At 34.2% G+C, this 14,260-nt stretch overlaps 1 protein-coding gene and 1 long non-coding RNA gene across 3 annotated transcripts in view; one reads left to right on the top strand and one right to left on the bottom strand.

Moving 5' to 3' along the window:
* The window catches only part of LOC129741165 (kinase D-interacting substrate of 220 kDa B), a 63,966-nt gene that overhangs the window by 42,492 nt on the left and 7,214 nt on the right, over positions 1–14,260 (bottom strand). The gene's annotated exons all lie outside the window — the stretch shown is intronic.
* LOC129741167 (uncharacterized) lies at positions 7,751–10,436 on the top strand. Its single transcript, XR_008736432.1, has 4 exons — positions 7,751–8,295; positions 8,381–8,706; positions 8,775–9,064; positions 9,135–10,436. It is a non-coding gene; the product is annotated as an uncharacterized LOC129741167 (long non-coding RNA).

Here is a 14,260-nt window from a genome sequence, read left to right as displayed (position 1 = left end):
TAAGTGAATGCCTTAAATCGGTTTCGATTATTTTTTTCCTTAAATCTTGTGCAAAACGTGTGATTTGAATGCCTCAAAAAATGTTCAGAACACCTTATTCATGTAAATCCTCATCTAACTATAGTTAAGTTTAAAAAACTAACTTTTAAATAACTTTCAAACTAAAATCTTTATAACTCTATTCTGAAAAGAAATAGAGTTTTGGTGTATTCAAAAAACTTTCATATTTTCACGTATTCTACAACTTTGTTGTATAAAGTAAAGCTCTATCTATTGAAATGAAAAAGTTAGAATTTTCAATTTTTTTTATAGTGGACTTTGACTAACTTTTGATGCTTTCAAGTTATGAAGCATGTTTGAAGAAGCAAACACTTTAGAGATAAGATAAAAGACAGAGGCGCTACGAAAAAAGTTCCACTTTTAGCCCTTTTGGACCACTGTGCGATGTAATTCATCACTTAAACTGGTATAAAATTAGCTTTCTTTTGCACATAGTTTTATTGCTTAAATCTTTCGTAAACTTATTCAAAATTCAGTGCAAAGCTGAATTTAGGTGTTATTTATAATTGTCTCAGAAAATGCAGATTGATAAAAAGCTCGAAAAACAGATACCTTTGAATAGTCGACAAAAATTCTGTGTTTCGTGTTTTTTAAATCTAAAGATGCCAAATTTCCTTCTGTGATTGGAACAGCTTTGGCGGTTGATTCATTAAAAAGTATGGTTTTAACATAACTTTTTACAGTTTTTGTGGCCATAATCTTAAGAAATTTAAAAAAATCCTTACCTGCAACATATAGCTTCTTAATTTAGCTTTCTCAAGCACAAAGTGATTTTTTTTCCAGCACTCAATAACTGACTTACAGCCTTTTTCCCGAAGCATGTTTTTTCAAAAAAAATCTTCGACTTTGAATAACTTTGAAATAAATGATTGTAGCTGAACATTGTCAAATAGTCATATTTAAGTCACGTTACAGGCTTTTCAAAACTGTATACTAAAAATCGAGTGAGAAATAAGAGAGCTGCGGAAAAGGTGGGGGAAAAAAGGGATCATTTGGCCCCCGACGCGGTATAAATATGTGTGTACAAAGTGTACAATTAGTCGAAACTCAGGAATACTTCAACAAAAATCAAGACAAAAAACTTTAAAAAATATTTTCATTTGAATTCACCAGCAGATTTTAAATCGTATTTTGGGCTCCGAAAAAACTTTTCAGGTTCATTTTTATAAAACTTGCTCAAAAAATTTGGTGGACGCATAAATAAAAACAAAATTTACAACACAATTTGTTTTTTTTTTTTGTTTGATCAAGGTGAATGAATCTGAGAAAAAACCGGGCTTTTTTCGGTGAAATCCGGGCAACCGGGCCCGACCGGACTTTTACCAAACTTTGTATTAAATATCCGGGCAAAAACCAGGAAATCTGGCAAGTTTAATTTAAGCTCTTTTAATGAAATAATAATAGATAACTTTTAAAATAACGAATGAAGCAAAACCTTTTTAAATCTTGCTAACGTCCATTCTTCCAAACGACGAATGTGCAGAGGAAGAGAAACATAGCACATTCGCTACAGTATACAGGCAGAGGTAATGAGAACGAATATTATTGTAAATTCTTGTAATTAAATGACCTTAAATTGATTCACCAGTCAGCTGATCGATGTCCGATTGACCGATGTCATCACCCGATTCACACTATTCATTATGCTTTTACTCACAAATTTACTGCTACACTCGATAACTCACCAATTAAACATTTACTATATGCCGTGAAAAACGAAAACTCTCCATAGTATTTGCGTTGAAAACATTCGGGCGTAAATGCAAGTTGAACGAATCAAAGGATGAAATTTTCGTATGTTTCCTATAAGATTAAAAAATAGCTCAGAAAGTTAAAAAATAAATGAATTCATTATAAGATTAAAAAATAGCTCAGAAAGTTAAAAAATAAATAAATTCATTATGTGGAATGTCTGACACAACAATTAGATTCCATGGATATTGCATATTTGTTGAGAAGTTATCGGCGAAAAAATTAAAATAGGAGTTGAGAAACACTCTTCAAATTTCAGAAGCGCTTTTCTCGGTTCGGTGTTTCTGTTTCATTCGACGTAATAATAGGTTACGCGAGATTTATCGAATATATAATTTTCCGGTAAAAAAGGCCTAGATTAATATTGCCTAAAAAATTTAAATTTCAGCCTTTATGCGGCAAGACAAACTTTTAGAATATTCTTTTTCAAAGACTTAAAAACAGAGAAATGAGAAACAATATGGCCAAAAATTGTTGATGAACCTTTTATCTATAGATTTTTCTTGTCTTTTGACAAATGTTAAAATTGCCTGAGAAAAGGATCGAGTTTACTTTAACCTCTGAAAAATGTCTCTAATTGAAATACGAGTTCACGTATCGTCCTAGTTTTAGGAGCTTAAAGTAACTTGGAATTGCATGCTGTGAGTAACTGTAAAAGACGGCGGGTTGCTAAATTTCTCCAAAACAAAATGTGACGAAAACAAGGAAATGGCTTGACTTTAAAAAATCTGTGTAAGTTTTCTGTCATGCTATTTTCATGAATTTTTTTCAAGCTCAAAAGTGGCATCGAAATTAACGCTATTCAAAAAAAGAAAAACATATATTTTTTTTCTTTTTTTGAAAAGCGTGAATTTGAAAAAAGAATTAGATAAAGGATTTGTGACCAAAATTTGCTGAAAAATCGGTTAATTGAAAAATGAGATACAGTTAAGCCAAGAAAAGTAGAAAATCATTTATTAAGTGAAACTATTTTCGACTGAGAAATCCGAGATAACGGTAAAAACTTTCATTGAACCCCTACATTTTTATACATCGTTAGAAAGATGTAGGTATTTTCGGAGATTCCAAAAATTAATAAAACACACAAATGTAACAAAGCTGTCAAAAGTTATACCACAGACAGTCTGTGGTTATTAGACTAGTTCACTTTTCGGCTTTTTTCGCTGATCACAACGCCACTTACAGGGTTTGATCCTCATTCATTTTCAAGTACTCTGGCCGAATTTGAGCTCATTTGAGTAAGTTTCCAGCGTGCGCTAGGAGTTTTATTGAAAAAAGTCCATTTTTCTGGAAAATTTCCGTAGATGTGTTCTAGCAAGCTGTTGTTAATATAAAATGATAATTTTATAGTGCTCGGTGATTGGTATGACAAGCATTCGCATGGACCTGTTTTAGATAATTGACTAAATCAAACCGAAAAAAATTAAAAATTCATAAACTACCAACTTTTACAGAAAATTTACTTACAAGTTGAGAGCTTAAAATCAGTAGTAAATAGAAAAAAAAATATTTTCGATATAAACTTTTCATAAAAAGATAGCCTTATTTATAACCTTTAATTTGATGTATAACACTTAATGATCGCAAGAATACTAGCAAAGTTATTCAAATATATATGCAACAAATTTGATTTGATAAAATATTTTTCATTCAAGTTTGCTCCACACCAACTTGTGCACAAGAAAGGATATTTTATTCAATCAAGTACCCCATGACGGGGCCAGGAGTTAAAAAAAGCGCGCGCTTTGATCAAGTTGTAAGCAAGTCCTCTTGATGCCACGTTTTGCAGGTTGCATGATGCTAAAACTTGAATGGAGACAACATTATGATTCAAAGAATGTGATGTGAATGTTTGAATATCTTTGCTTGTACTGTTGCGATAATTAAGTGTTATACATCAAATTAAAGGTTATAAATAAGGCTATCATTTTATGAAAAGTTTATATCGAAAATATTTTTTTCCAATTTACTACTGATTTTAAGCTCTCAACTTGTAAGTAAATTTTCTGTAAAAGTTGGTAGTTTATGAATTTTTAATTTTTTTCGGTTTGATTTAGTCATTTATCTAAAACAGTTCCATACGAATGCTTGTCATACCAATCACCGAGTACTATAAAATTATCATTTTATATTAACAACAGCTTGCTAGAACACATCTACGGAAATTTTCCAGAAAAATGGACTTTTTTCAATAAAACTCCTAGCGCACGCTGGAAACTTACTCAAATGAGCTCAAATTCGGCCAGAGTACTTGAAAATGAATGAGGATCAAACCCTGTAAGTGGCGTTGTGATCAGCGAAAAAAGCCGAAAAGTGAACTAGTCTAGTGGTTATACATTGTTTAAAAATAAAATGTTTTTTTTACTCTTTTCATTGAAAACCATTTTTAGCAACCTGTTAGAACATATCGACTTTATTTTAAAATATTGGAAAACTAGAATCCACTATCTACACAATGAATCTAAAATAAGGTTACCAGAATTTTTTCAGCACGTATCCGGGCCGGACAAATCCGAACAATTTTATATAAAAAAATGGCAAAATTCAGGGATCTAATTTCAAAATTGACGACAAAAAATCCGAGCAATATCCGGGCAAATTTGGTCAAAACCCAAAAATTACTCAAAAAAAAAAAAAAATTAAAAAAAATGTTTTCATCGAAACATGTGTACAGATTTTAAATCGTATTTTAGGTTTCCAAAAAACCTTTCATGATCATTTTTATAAAAATTGCTGTAAATTTGTTTTTGTGGCAAAAGTAAAAAAAAAATTAAACAATTTGTTTTTTTTGTTGATATGCCAAGTAAACTGTATAAATCTGGGTAAAATCCGGGCATTTTTCAATAAAATCCGGACAATCGGGCCTGGCCGGACTGTTCCCAAATTATGTATTAAATAACCGGGAAAAAACGGACAATCTGGCAACCTTAATCTAATATCAACAAAAACGGTCAACATTTGCGGCAAGGGGAACGCCATCAAACAATAGGGTAAAATTTCCCCGAAGCGGATATTTTGCGAACAGCTCTAGAGGGTTAAGCGTGCTAATCGATGCTCAACAACTTTATCTACATAGAAAAAAATGTTGACTATTACGTGTCACTGAAAACTGCAACCTTTAAAACAAATCACCTGTAATTAACAAAACCTGTAATTTTAAATTGTTTTCCTTGAAAGTTAACGAAGATTCATTTATTATTACAGCAAATGTCCTGTAAAAGAAGTTGTACACTAAAAATTAAATGTCACGAAATCATGTTTTCGACCTGTAAAATTACAATAAATGTCCTGCCCCTTTTTGTTACAGGACATTTGCGTAATTTTACAGGAAATAATTTTTGCTGTGTATATATGGTTCTAAATGAAGGTTTTCGACACTTCGTATTTTGAATTTGAAAGAATAGTGCTTTTGAATTTTGGCTTCTGGATTAAATCCTGCTTTGGAACTATAACTCGTATTCAGTTTATTTATATTCAGATCTCTTTGCATCCATGCATACTTGCTACAATCGGATTCTTGAGTCAGATTTTGAATTTTATGTATGCCCTAGATTTCTAGGGGTCTAGGGTCAGTGATAAATAAAGACTGTTCCGGGTTGACATTTTTTTCTTGTGGAATTTATCTCACGAAATTTTTGTTTGAAAAGTGCCTCTCTAAGGAACGAGAAACCAAGCTTATCTTGAACGATGGAAATGACAATTTTGTTACCCACTGATAATGAATGATTCACTGCACATGCTACTACTTTGTATTCGGGAAAAAGAGATTTACGAATCGGTTATTCCGAAATTTATTTTATTTTTTGAAATTGAAAGTCATACCAATTGAGAATCACAGAACTCATGGTCATTAGCTCAGTTTGTTTTATGGAATTTCTTTGAGAAAGGTTTGCGGGTCTTTGTGTGACTTGAAATACAGTCTTCGTTTGATAAAGTGGAAACGGAGTTTCAAAACAGTATCGAAGTATAGTTGTTGTTTGCCTTATTCTCCTTCTTGAATTCACAGCTTATCTGTTTTTGCCTACCTGCGTAGAAGATGATGACGATTTCAAAAGTGAATTGCGTAGAATTCCAACGTATGAAATGATACTGCCATAAGAATGATTTCTTTGCATATCCGAGCTACTGGAAGGTTGAGCCAGAGGCGAAAGTTCCGACATAGCGCGGTTCTTCATAAACGGTTTGGAATCCATAGCTTTCGTCAGAAAAGTAAAATTTATACACTTCACATCACACGACACCGAACGTTAGAATCACGAATAAGTTGATTGTCAAAACAGTAAAAACCGATTATTTTTGTGAATTTTACGATAACATAACTTAATAATAAATTACAGTGTTTTCGTGGAAGAAGTTTCGTCCAGACTAGACAATTGTAGGAAAAACATGAACTCGTGCTCCCAAATGGAATTGTTTTTTTTTTCAAAGATGCACATTACAAAACAACGAGTTATATTCCATCTCTATCCCTCGCATGTAGAGTCAGGAATGGTATAAGCACTTCGACTCAGCTCAAGCTGGAATCTGTTGAATCTGACACTGCCATACCTCTGGCTGTGTTCGCCGGATGGATGGAAGCAAAGGACTTATCAGTCTAAATAAATTCACGCTTTAATAAACATAGGTTCACGGCTGTGGCAACACTTTTCAACGAGGTGCACATGCAAATGCTCTATATATTTAGTTTTTTTTTATTTAATATTAAACCGAAGATAGAACACGTCCGGGTACTATGAAGATTGTCTTAATAGGTGTCTGTTATTAAGGTCGAACGCAATAGTGTCCACCCACTTGATCAACAAATGCACCGTCGCGACGGTCGATTGTAGTTTTTTCAATTCGTTACTTTAAATCACCTTCGACTGATTCTGGTTTAAGTAAATAAAAGTTTCTCTAAATCTTAACTCAATTTACACTTTTAAATCGACCATCTCCAACTTATTAAAGGTGAGACCTTCTCTTGATAATTTTATGAAAAAATTATCTTAAAATCACTAACATAGTGATTTAAGTACCCTAAGGGTATTGAAGCAACAATCACCTATATTGTTTGAAGCATGTCATATCATCATGTCATCATTGAACAGATAACTACACACTTTTTTATCAGTACAAATCAGAACATACATTAATAATAAGGCTTAATAGGAGACTTCGGGTTCGGTCATATTCTGGATTTTCTTCAAGTTTAGTTAAGGCGGTTTATGAACGAGTATTTATTCAAATTTGAATCATTCGGAGTAATCATTAGTTCAACGTAGCTCAGTATGTAAGTATATTGATGTGTCTCATATTGACAATATAGTGATGCATATTGAAGTAAGAAAAGAAGTTTTCTCGTTCTCATTGAAGTAAACCTTAGTTCTTTTTGAAAAGACACTTTCTTTTGCTGTTTTTTTTTGTATGAGAAGATCCACTGCGACCAACTTTTTATGATCTATTCTGGAATAACTCAATTTATTTATTTGTCTGGTCACGCAATACTGTCATTATTGATAGAGATGGCAGTTGTAGTCGAAATCGAGACAGTATTCCGGTTTGGGATGGTATTTCTTATGAATCCCACCACCTTACTAGCTTTCATCTTCCAAATATCATCGGGCATTAAGATTCGCTTACCAAGACCTTTCAGTCGATGTGTCATAAGATATCCACAGTCACACATTAAGTGCTCTGCAGTTTCTACTTCAGTTTGACATCTCATTACTGAGTTTGCCTATTTTATGTGAGTGGTAGTTGCATGGACAGTGCCCTGTAAAAAGGTCTGTAATTGTTTTAAGATCCCTTTTCGATAGACTTAGAAGTTCACAAGTTTTCTTAGAATCGGGCTCCATGATTTTTTTAGATTGTTGAGCACCGATGGCTACAAGCCATTCGTATTTGATCTTTGAGTTCTCCCATTTTTTAAATTCACTTGTAAGAGCATAAGTACCCGCATAATCAAAAACCGTTCAGCTAATCGTCTGAATCATTTGGTTCTGATTACATTAATCGTCACGATTTGTCTGGCGACTTTGCTGATGGTGCCTTTGCTAGGAACGATAAAAAAAGATTTCTGTAATACAGGATGAATGATTTTAGAAAAAAATGGAAATTTTCGCGCATCTGAATGTAGGGTGTCTCGAGTGAAGCGTCAGTGTGTCTCAACTTCTCTTTTGTTATAGCATCATTTTATTGACCAGCAAAAATATTTAGAAAAGTAATGTTTGAAAATGTTAAAACCCGTGAATCATAACACAAAATGCGTGCTCAAACTACATCGGTAGGTAGAGAGTGCTATGTCTCCATAGAACATTCTTTCGCACCTGGGATCGCAGCACCGGAGGAGCAGGTGCTGCAAGCAGCGAAAAAAACGATTCCGGAGTAAATCATGATTGTTTGTTCCGGATGTTGGTCAAATTGTTCCAGGTCAGCCGAAAGAAAAACGCGAAGAATTAAGAAAAAACGCTTTCTTCAGAACCACCACAGGTTCCAGCTCGGAAGGTGAGTACCCATACCATATTACCTGTAGGATCAAGATTGTCCATGAATGCGAACATTTAAAGCTTTTAAATCCATTTGTTTTTAGGTTAAACATTCGGATCTGGATTTCGGTTTCTCTTGAATAGACTTATTTGTACTCGTTCTGGTCTTCATCATCCATCATCTTCATCTGATAACAAACAACGTGTCATCCGATGTAAACAGCTTCAATAGAATCATAAAAAAGTGGAAGGAAAAGTTTTTATCGCGGTCTGCATGTAATATTTAATTAACAGTTTTGCTTGAAATTACAGTAAGGTTTGTACGTACACACAGTGCCGCTTTCCTATGTGGCTAGGTAGTAGTGGCGGAATGCATGACTGCGGGTTTCAATCCGTCGCTTCCGAAATATCGAATCTCACAGAGCAATAGGTAAGCAATCAACCAATAGTTTACCCTTCCAAAATTAAATCAACTTTTACATTTATTAAACGTTCTAGGATTTAGCCTGAGCTACAGTGCGGTCCAGAGACGTTGCAGGCAGAGGCGGATGTGTTGGATTGAAAACAGTAGCCGGGATTGATGGCAGTGGCTGTCATAGTTCAAATAGTGCCACGGTAATTTGTGTATTCAAACAATCAATTTTGCTGCCAATCGACAAAAATATAAGTAGTGGATTGACAGCGCTGAATGCAAAAATTGATCTCAACGGTGAGGTGCTCGGAACCGAAGAACTTGTTCTGCGAGCTGCGATTATCTCCAGTGGAATCCAGACAGTGTAAGCACTGGTGTAAGTATAATGATTCGTTTTGAAATTGCTTCCGTAATTGATGAGAATATAATAAAGTTATTTATTTCAGTAATGTTTTGTGAAACCCTGCGTACCTGGGGAGTTATGGTCAAAACCACCGTCACGGCGCCACCGCCCACCGAGCTGGTTCCACAGTGCATGCCCAGCATGTCCCGATACGCTTGCCACCGATTGACTGCATCGATGAAACAACCACCCTGAACGACCAATCTAACGAAGACCTAGTCTCTAAAAACTTTTTCCTGGAGAAAAGAAAGGTCCATCAAAAATTGAGTGTGGTTACACTATTTACAGAGCATAAGCGCCAGAAAAAACCGAAATTTTAAGTTCTGACAGGAGCGTCTGCTTCTAAATGTTTCACATTGCTCGAAAGTTGTCAGCGTGCTAAAAGCTTGCCTTGATAAAAGACGCGAAGAAAACCTTGCCAAAAGCTACTTAGTACGACATCTTTCCGAAGCAACTCCTTTACCGGAAATGCCGTCTAAAAATTGAACTAGTCAGATGCAATTAAGTCACCATCTAACCTGCTATTCTGTTTTTTCGAACATCCCAAAGATGCGAGTAAAAACAACATAATATGCAACGATGGAATAGAAGGGTCACATGAAAAATTTCAATGAGGTGTTTGTAAATTTTATATTTATAAATTTTCGAATGTTTCATCAGCAATGTTGAAGATTAATTTGTTTTTATCAACGAGCAATTGCAATTTTTCATTTCATTGTTGAATTCAGGATAAATTTAAGATATCAGGATGTTTAATTTATGCTTCGAAGATAATTTAGTAATTTAGTCTGTTAATATGTCAAATCATATTTTTAATTCCTCAATCAAAATCAGTTGACGAAGTAACATCCCATAATCATTTCCACATAAATAAGTTTGAATCAGAGTTGACCAGGAAAAATAGTAGCAGAAATCAGGTTTTTCGAGAATAAAATATGATATAATTCAAAATGCCAAACCAAAATAACAAAATCTATTTTAAGAAGATTTCAGAACCAAATGTTTGTTTATTCAAAGTGAAAATTTGAATTTGATGTATCTTTTTTTTTATTGGAATCAAAAAATGGTTTTATGGTTTAGTACTTTGTAAAATGTTTTTGGAAATTGTTAGATAAAAAAATGTACTATAGGAAGTACAATACATACAAACTTAATTAAAAGATTATGTAAAGCATTAGGGAATGTTGCTGAACGTATAGATCGGCTTCGAAAGCTCGTTTGCATCTCACGAAGCCTAGAAATGTTAGTCAAATCTTAATTTATTTACTAGTGTTAAAACTACAGGAAAAATTAATGTAACAACTTATAAAACGACTTTTGTAATAAACTCTGGGAAAAACACAAATATTTTACATTTCTATTATTAAATTTATTTATATTACTATTTATTACCAACCATACCACGAATCGTCCCGCCAAGATGATTTTTTGTCTTTTTATTATTGTTTGAAGATACGTTCTATCGTCAACATTCTCTTAAAAGATCATAAAGTGAAGATTACACGTATCATACAAACCGGGTCACGGAGAAGAAAAAAGCAAAAAAAATGAATGGTTACTCTACTTAACGACCCGTTCGCTGTATCGTAAAGTGCGTCCAAACGATTCCATGTCATGGAAAAAAGACTACCTTAATCGTACATTAATAATCCAAAACTATAAAGCTAATCTTTCGTGTGTCTTAGGAAGAAGATAATGGCAATCGTTATTTTATAATACTGATTCATGCGGGTAGATACTCCACAAAAAGGTTCAGGGCCAATCATGCGCCTTTCAGATCCTTTCACTAGATTTTGGATTGATAATTGATTCAAGGCATTAATACAATCCCACACCAGCTTTGAATTGCACATTGGGGCTTTCAGAGCCCGTATTGCTGCTTGACTGTCTGAAAATCTAGCGTAACATTTAAAAAGGGCGGAACTGCCAAATGTAAACAAATCGAGTTAACGGTCTTTCAGGATGCACGCGGTTGCACTTTACCTATTAAACGCGGTTTCATTTTAAACTTACTTAAAACTTTCAAAAAATTGATAAAATTCAATTGGGCGAAACTTCCTGTTGATACATTTTCGTTGGAACGTGAAGTTACGCCTATTCAAAATGGAGTGATTTTTTCTATTCGTGTAGGGCCAATAGGCGTAACTGAGTTGACCGTGTGTGACAAAACGGCCCAAATAGTTTTTGCGTGTAGGACGAATGGGCGAAACTTCAAAACCAAAACAAAAACGGCCGATCAATTGGGCGAAACTTGCAAGCGTAACTGGAATCGAAAACAATAAAAGGGCGAAACTCGAAAATCTCTGAAATTAAGCGAAAAAAGTTAAAGTTCTTGATAACCATCGAACAATAAGGGAATATAATGCACATTTTTTAATGTTGTTGAACAAAAAGTGGTCAATTTTTTAAATAGGATTTGAATAGGTGTTCCGAATTTTCAAACGTGTTTTTCTCGTTTCGAGCAAACTGCTAGTTTCGCCCTTTTAAAATGTTACGCTAGAAATATGCAGATATTAGCGTGTCTATACATTCTCTTTAAACATATTTCCACACAATAACATATCGCATAGACTTTTGTTTGAAAAACTGTGGGCCAGCCTCCCATTGGAATCGAGATGTTTACCCCTGGACCATATATTCCGGCACCAGCATTATTATTCATTTTTGAGCCATCAGTGAAGAAATGTATCGATCCTATCCTAGTTGTAGGGCCACCCTCTGCCCATATGGATCGATCCGTAGCAATAACTTTAAAACTTGTATAAAAATTTGGTTTAGTAATCATCCAGTCTTGAACGGATGTAACCAATGCATTCATGTTGAACCTGTTCAGAATTTTTAGGTGCCCTTTAAGCTCCCAATTTTGTAATAAATCAGTTCGTTTTTTTTTTTTTTTTTTAGTAATTCTTTATTTGAAACGGCTCATACAATTAAGTTTTAAGGATCCAAACTCGCTTTCTTGTTTTTACAACCGGTTTCTTAGAAAATCAGTTCGTTTCAATCTTAAAGCTGCTTTTTCCGCCTCCAACTGTACGAACTCAGGTAGAGGCAAGAGATTTAAGATTGCGTCCATCGCAGACGAAAGAGTTGACTTTGATGCTCCAGTTTTTGAAAGGCATGCTACTCTTTGTAATTTACATAGTTTCTTCCGTGTTGTTTCCTGTAATGTTTTGGGCCACCAGACAAGAGCTGCATAGGATACTCTGGGTCTCGATATTGCTGTATAGATCCATGAGATCATATTCGGCTTTAGTCCCCATGATTTTCCAAAAGTCTTGCTGCATACCCAGAACGTTGATAGAGATTTAGAAATAGCGTATTCTAAGTGCACGTTCCAGTTCAGCTTTTGGTCAAGAATAACACCAAGAAATTTATCTTGAGTTCCTAGTGCTATGGGTTGATTATTCAAGGTTAATTCCTTTATATCAACTTTTCTTTTTGTTGTAAATGGAATTATTGTAGTTTTTGAGGGATTTATGTTAAGTCCTTCTTTTTTGCACCATTTTAGGCAGTAATTTAAGGCATTTTGCATCCTATTACTAACAGTGCAGTCGAATTTACCTCGTACTAAGGCTATGATCATTTAGTATCCGGGCACTTCATTTTGGTGATAGCTAGGTTACTAGAGCTCGGATATGCAAAACTTAAGCAGCGTTATGTTGATTATGAAAAGGACTATCTTGCCTATTTTTTTCACATTTTTACGTTAACGTGTGTTTGAGATATTTACGGTGCAAAAAGCCATAGTAAAAATAATTTTGCACAAATCTGCTCCTTTTACGCACTTTGCGCCTCGGAAATTGATTATTTTTGACTTGAAAACTCATGAACTGTTTATTTTTTCTGAATTTTTTTTGGTCCAGATGGTTGAGAAGCATGCTTGGCATCGCTCCTCAGATTTGCCCGTTCAGAGTAAGAGCGTGTATTTTTTTCGCTGTGCTCTCCCAAACGGAGAATCTTTAAAAAATGCTCCGTTACCTCCAGAGCGACCAAGCGTCCACCCAAGTGTGGGCAAGAGAAGCAAGCAAACTGATGAAGTGCGTCCCGGTGCAGATAAATTCGTTCGCACTCGGGCGAAAGAGAAGCTTCACAGAAAACTCGGTTTGTCTTCATCGGTTGCGTCTGGATCAATGTTTGGAAGTGCGTCAGAATTTACAATGCAGAAAATAAATCTAACGGAACTAAATTAATAACGCCAAAGGTAGTTAAGATAGAATGCTGGTGTTTTCGACAACATTGTTCTGTATAATAAAGCGCATATTTTTATATGATATATAAAGTTTAGAAGTCCACCAATAGCGAGATATAAATCATAACTTTCTTGTTTAGCATATTAGAGCTTAAGTTTCTTCTACAAAGTTATTTATCTCAACAAAATACACAACTTTGCTTAACATATCAAAGTTCTGCAATCTTAACCCAAGAAGATACGGTTGAATAAAAAAAAATACTTGAAAAATGCACTACTAAAAGTTATTGTTATTATCGCGCTATTTTTAAGTCTCTCGCCTTTAAATTTTATATCAAAATATGCAAATTAACAACTTTGCCCAAAACACCTATCTTTTCATTCCTAAGCGAGTTCCTCTAGATTGATGTTCTGCACCAGGACAAATGATTAGCTACGATAGCTTTCTTCGGTCGAAAAATATCAAAAGCGTAGCGGTTAAGGAAGATAAATCCTAAATTTTACTATTTGTGAAAGTTTTGAAGTTTTATTACTTAAATTTGTCCCAGATTCTTGCGTAATGTTCGCGGTTTGTTTAAAAGGCAAAGATTTTTGGATAATTTTAGTAAATGTTACTTTTCGAATTGCTGCTTTTGTAAATTAATGCTTCCCACATACGATATCAAAAGCACATAAACCTAAGTAAACAGCAATTTGCGGATGCGCGGATATTGTGAAAAAACTACTTGGATTTTGCCCAGTTTCATCCACATTATTTGGAAAATGAAACAAGAAAATTGAATTCAGTTTAAAATTGTTTGTCAAAAATTGGATTTGTGAAAGTTTATTTCATCAAACATCAAACCAAAACTTTCCTTCGTATGCTTTAAACATAAATTTGACACTGCTGATGTGTTGCGACAAAAAAAATGTAAGTCGTTTTTCTTCACTAGATGAATGTCTGGAATGTCCTCAGATTTGGCCGGATATTGCTCGGTTTA

The sequence above is a fragment of the Uranotaenia lowii genome, chromosome 2 (assembly GCF_029784155.1).
Source record: "Uranotaenia lowii strain MFRU-FL chromosome 2, ASM2978415v1, whole genome shotgun sequence".
Taxonomy (NCBI): domain Eukaryota; kingdom Metazoa; phylum Arthropoda; class Insecta; order Diptera; family Culicidae; genus Uranotaenia; species Uranotaenia lowii.
This window is presented reverse-complemented; position numbering and strand designations above follow the sequence as displayed.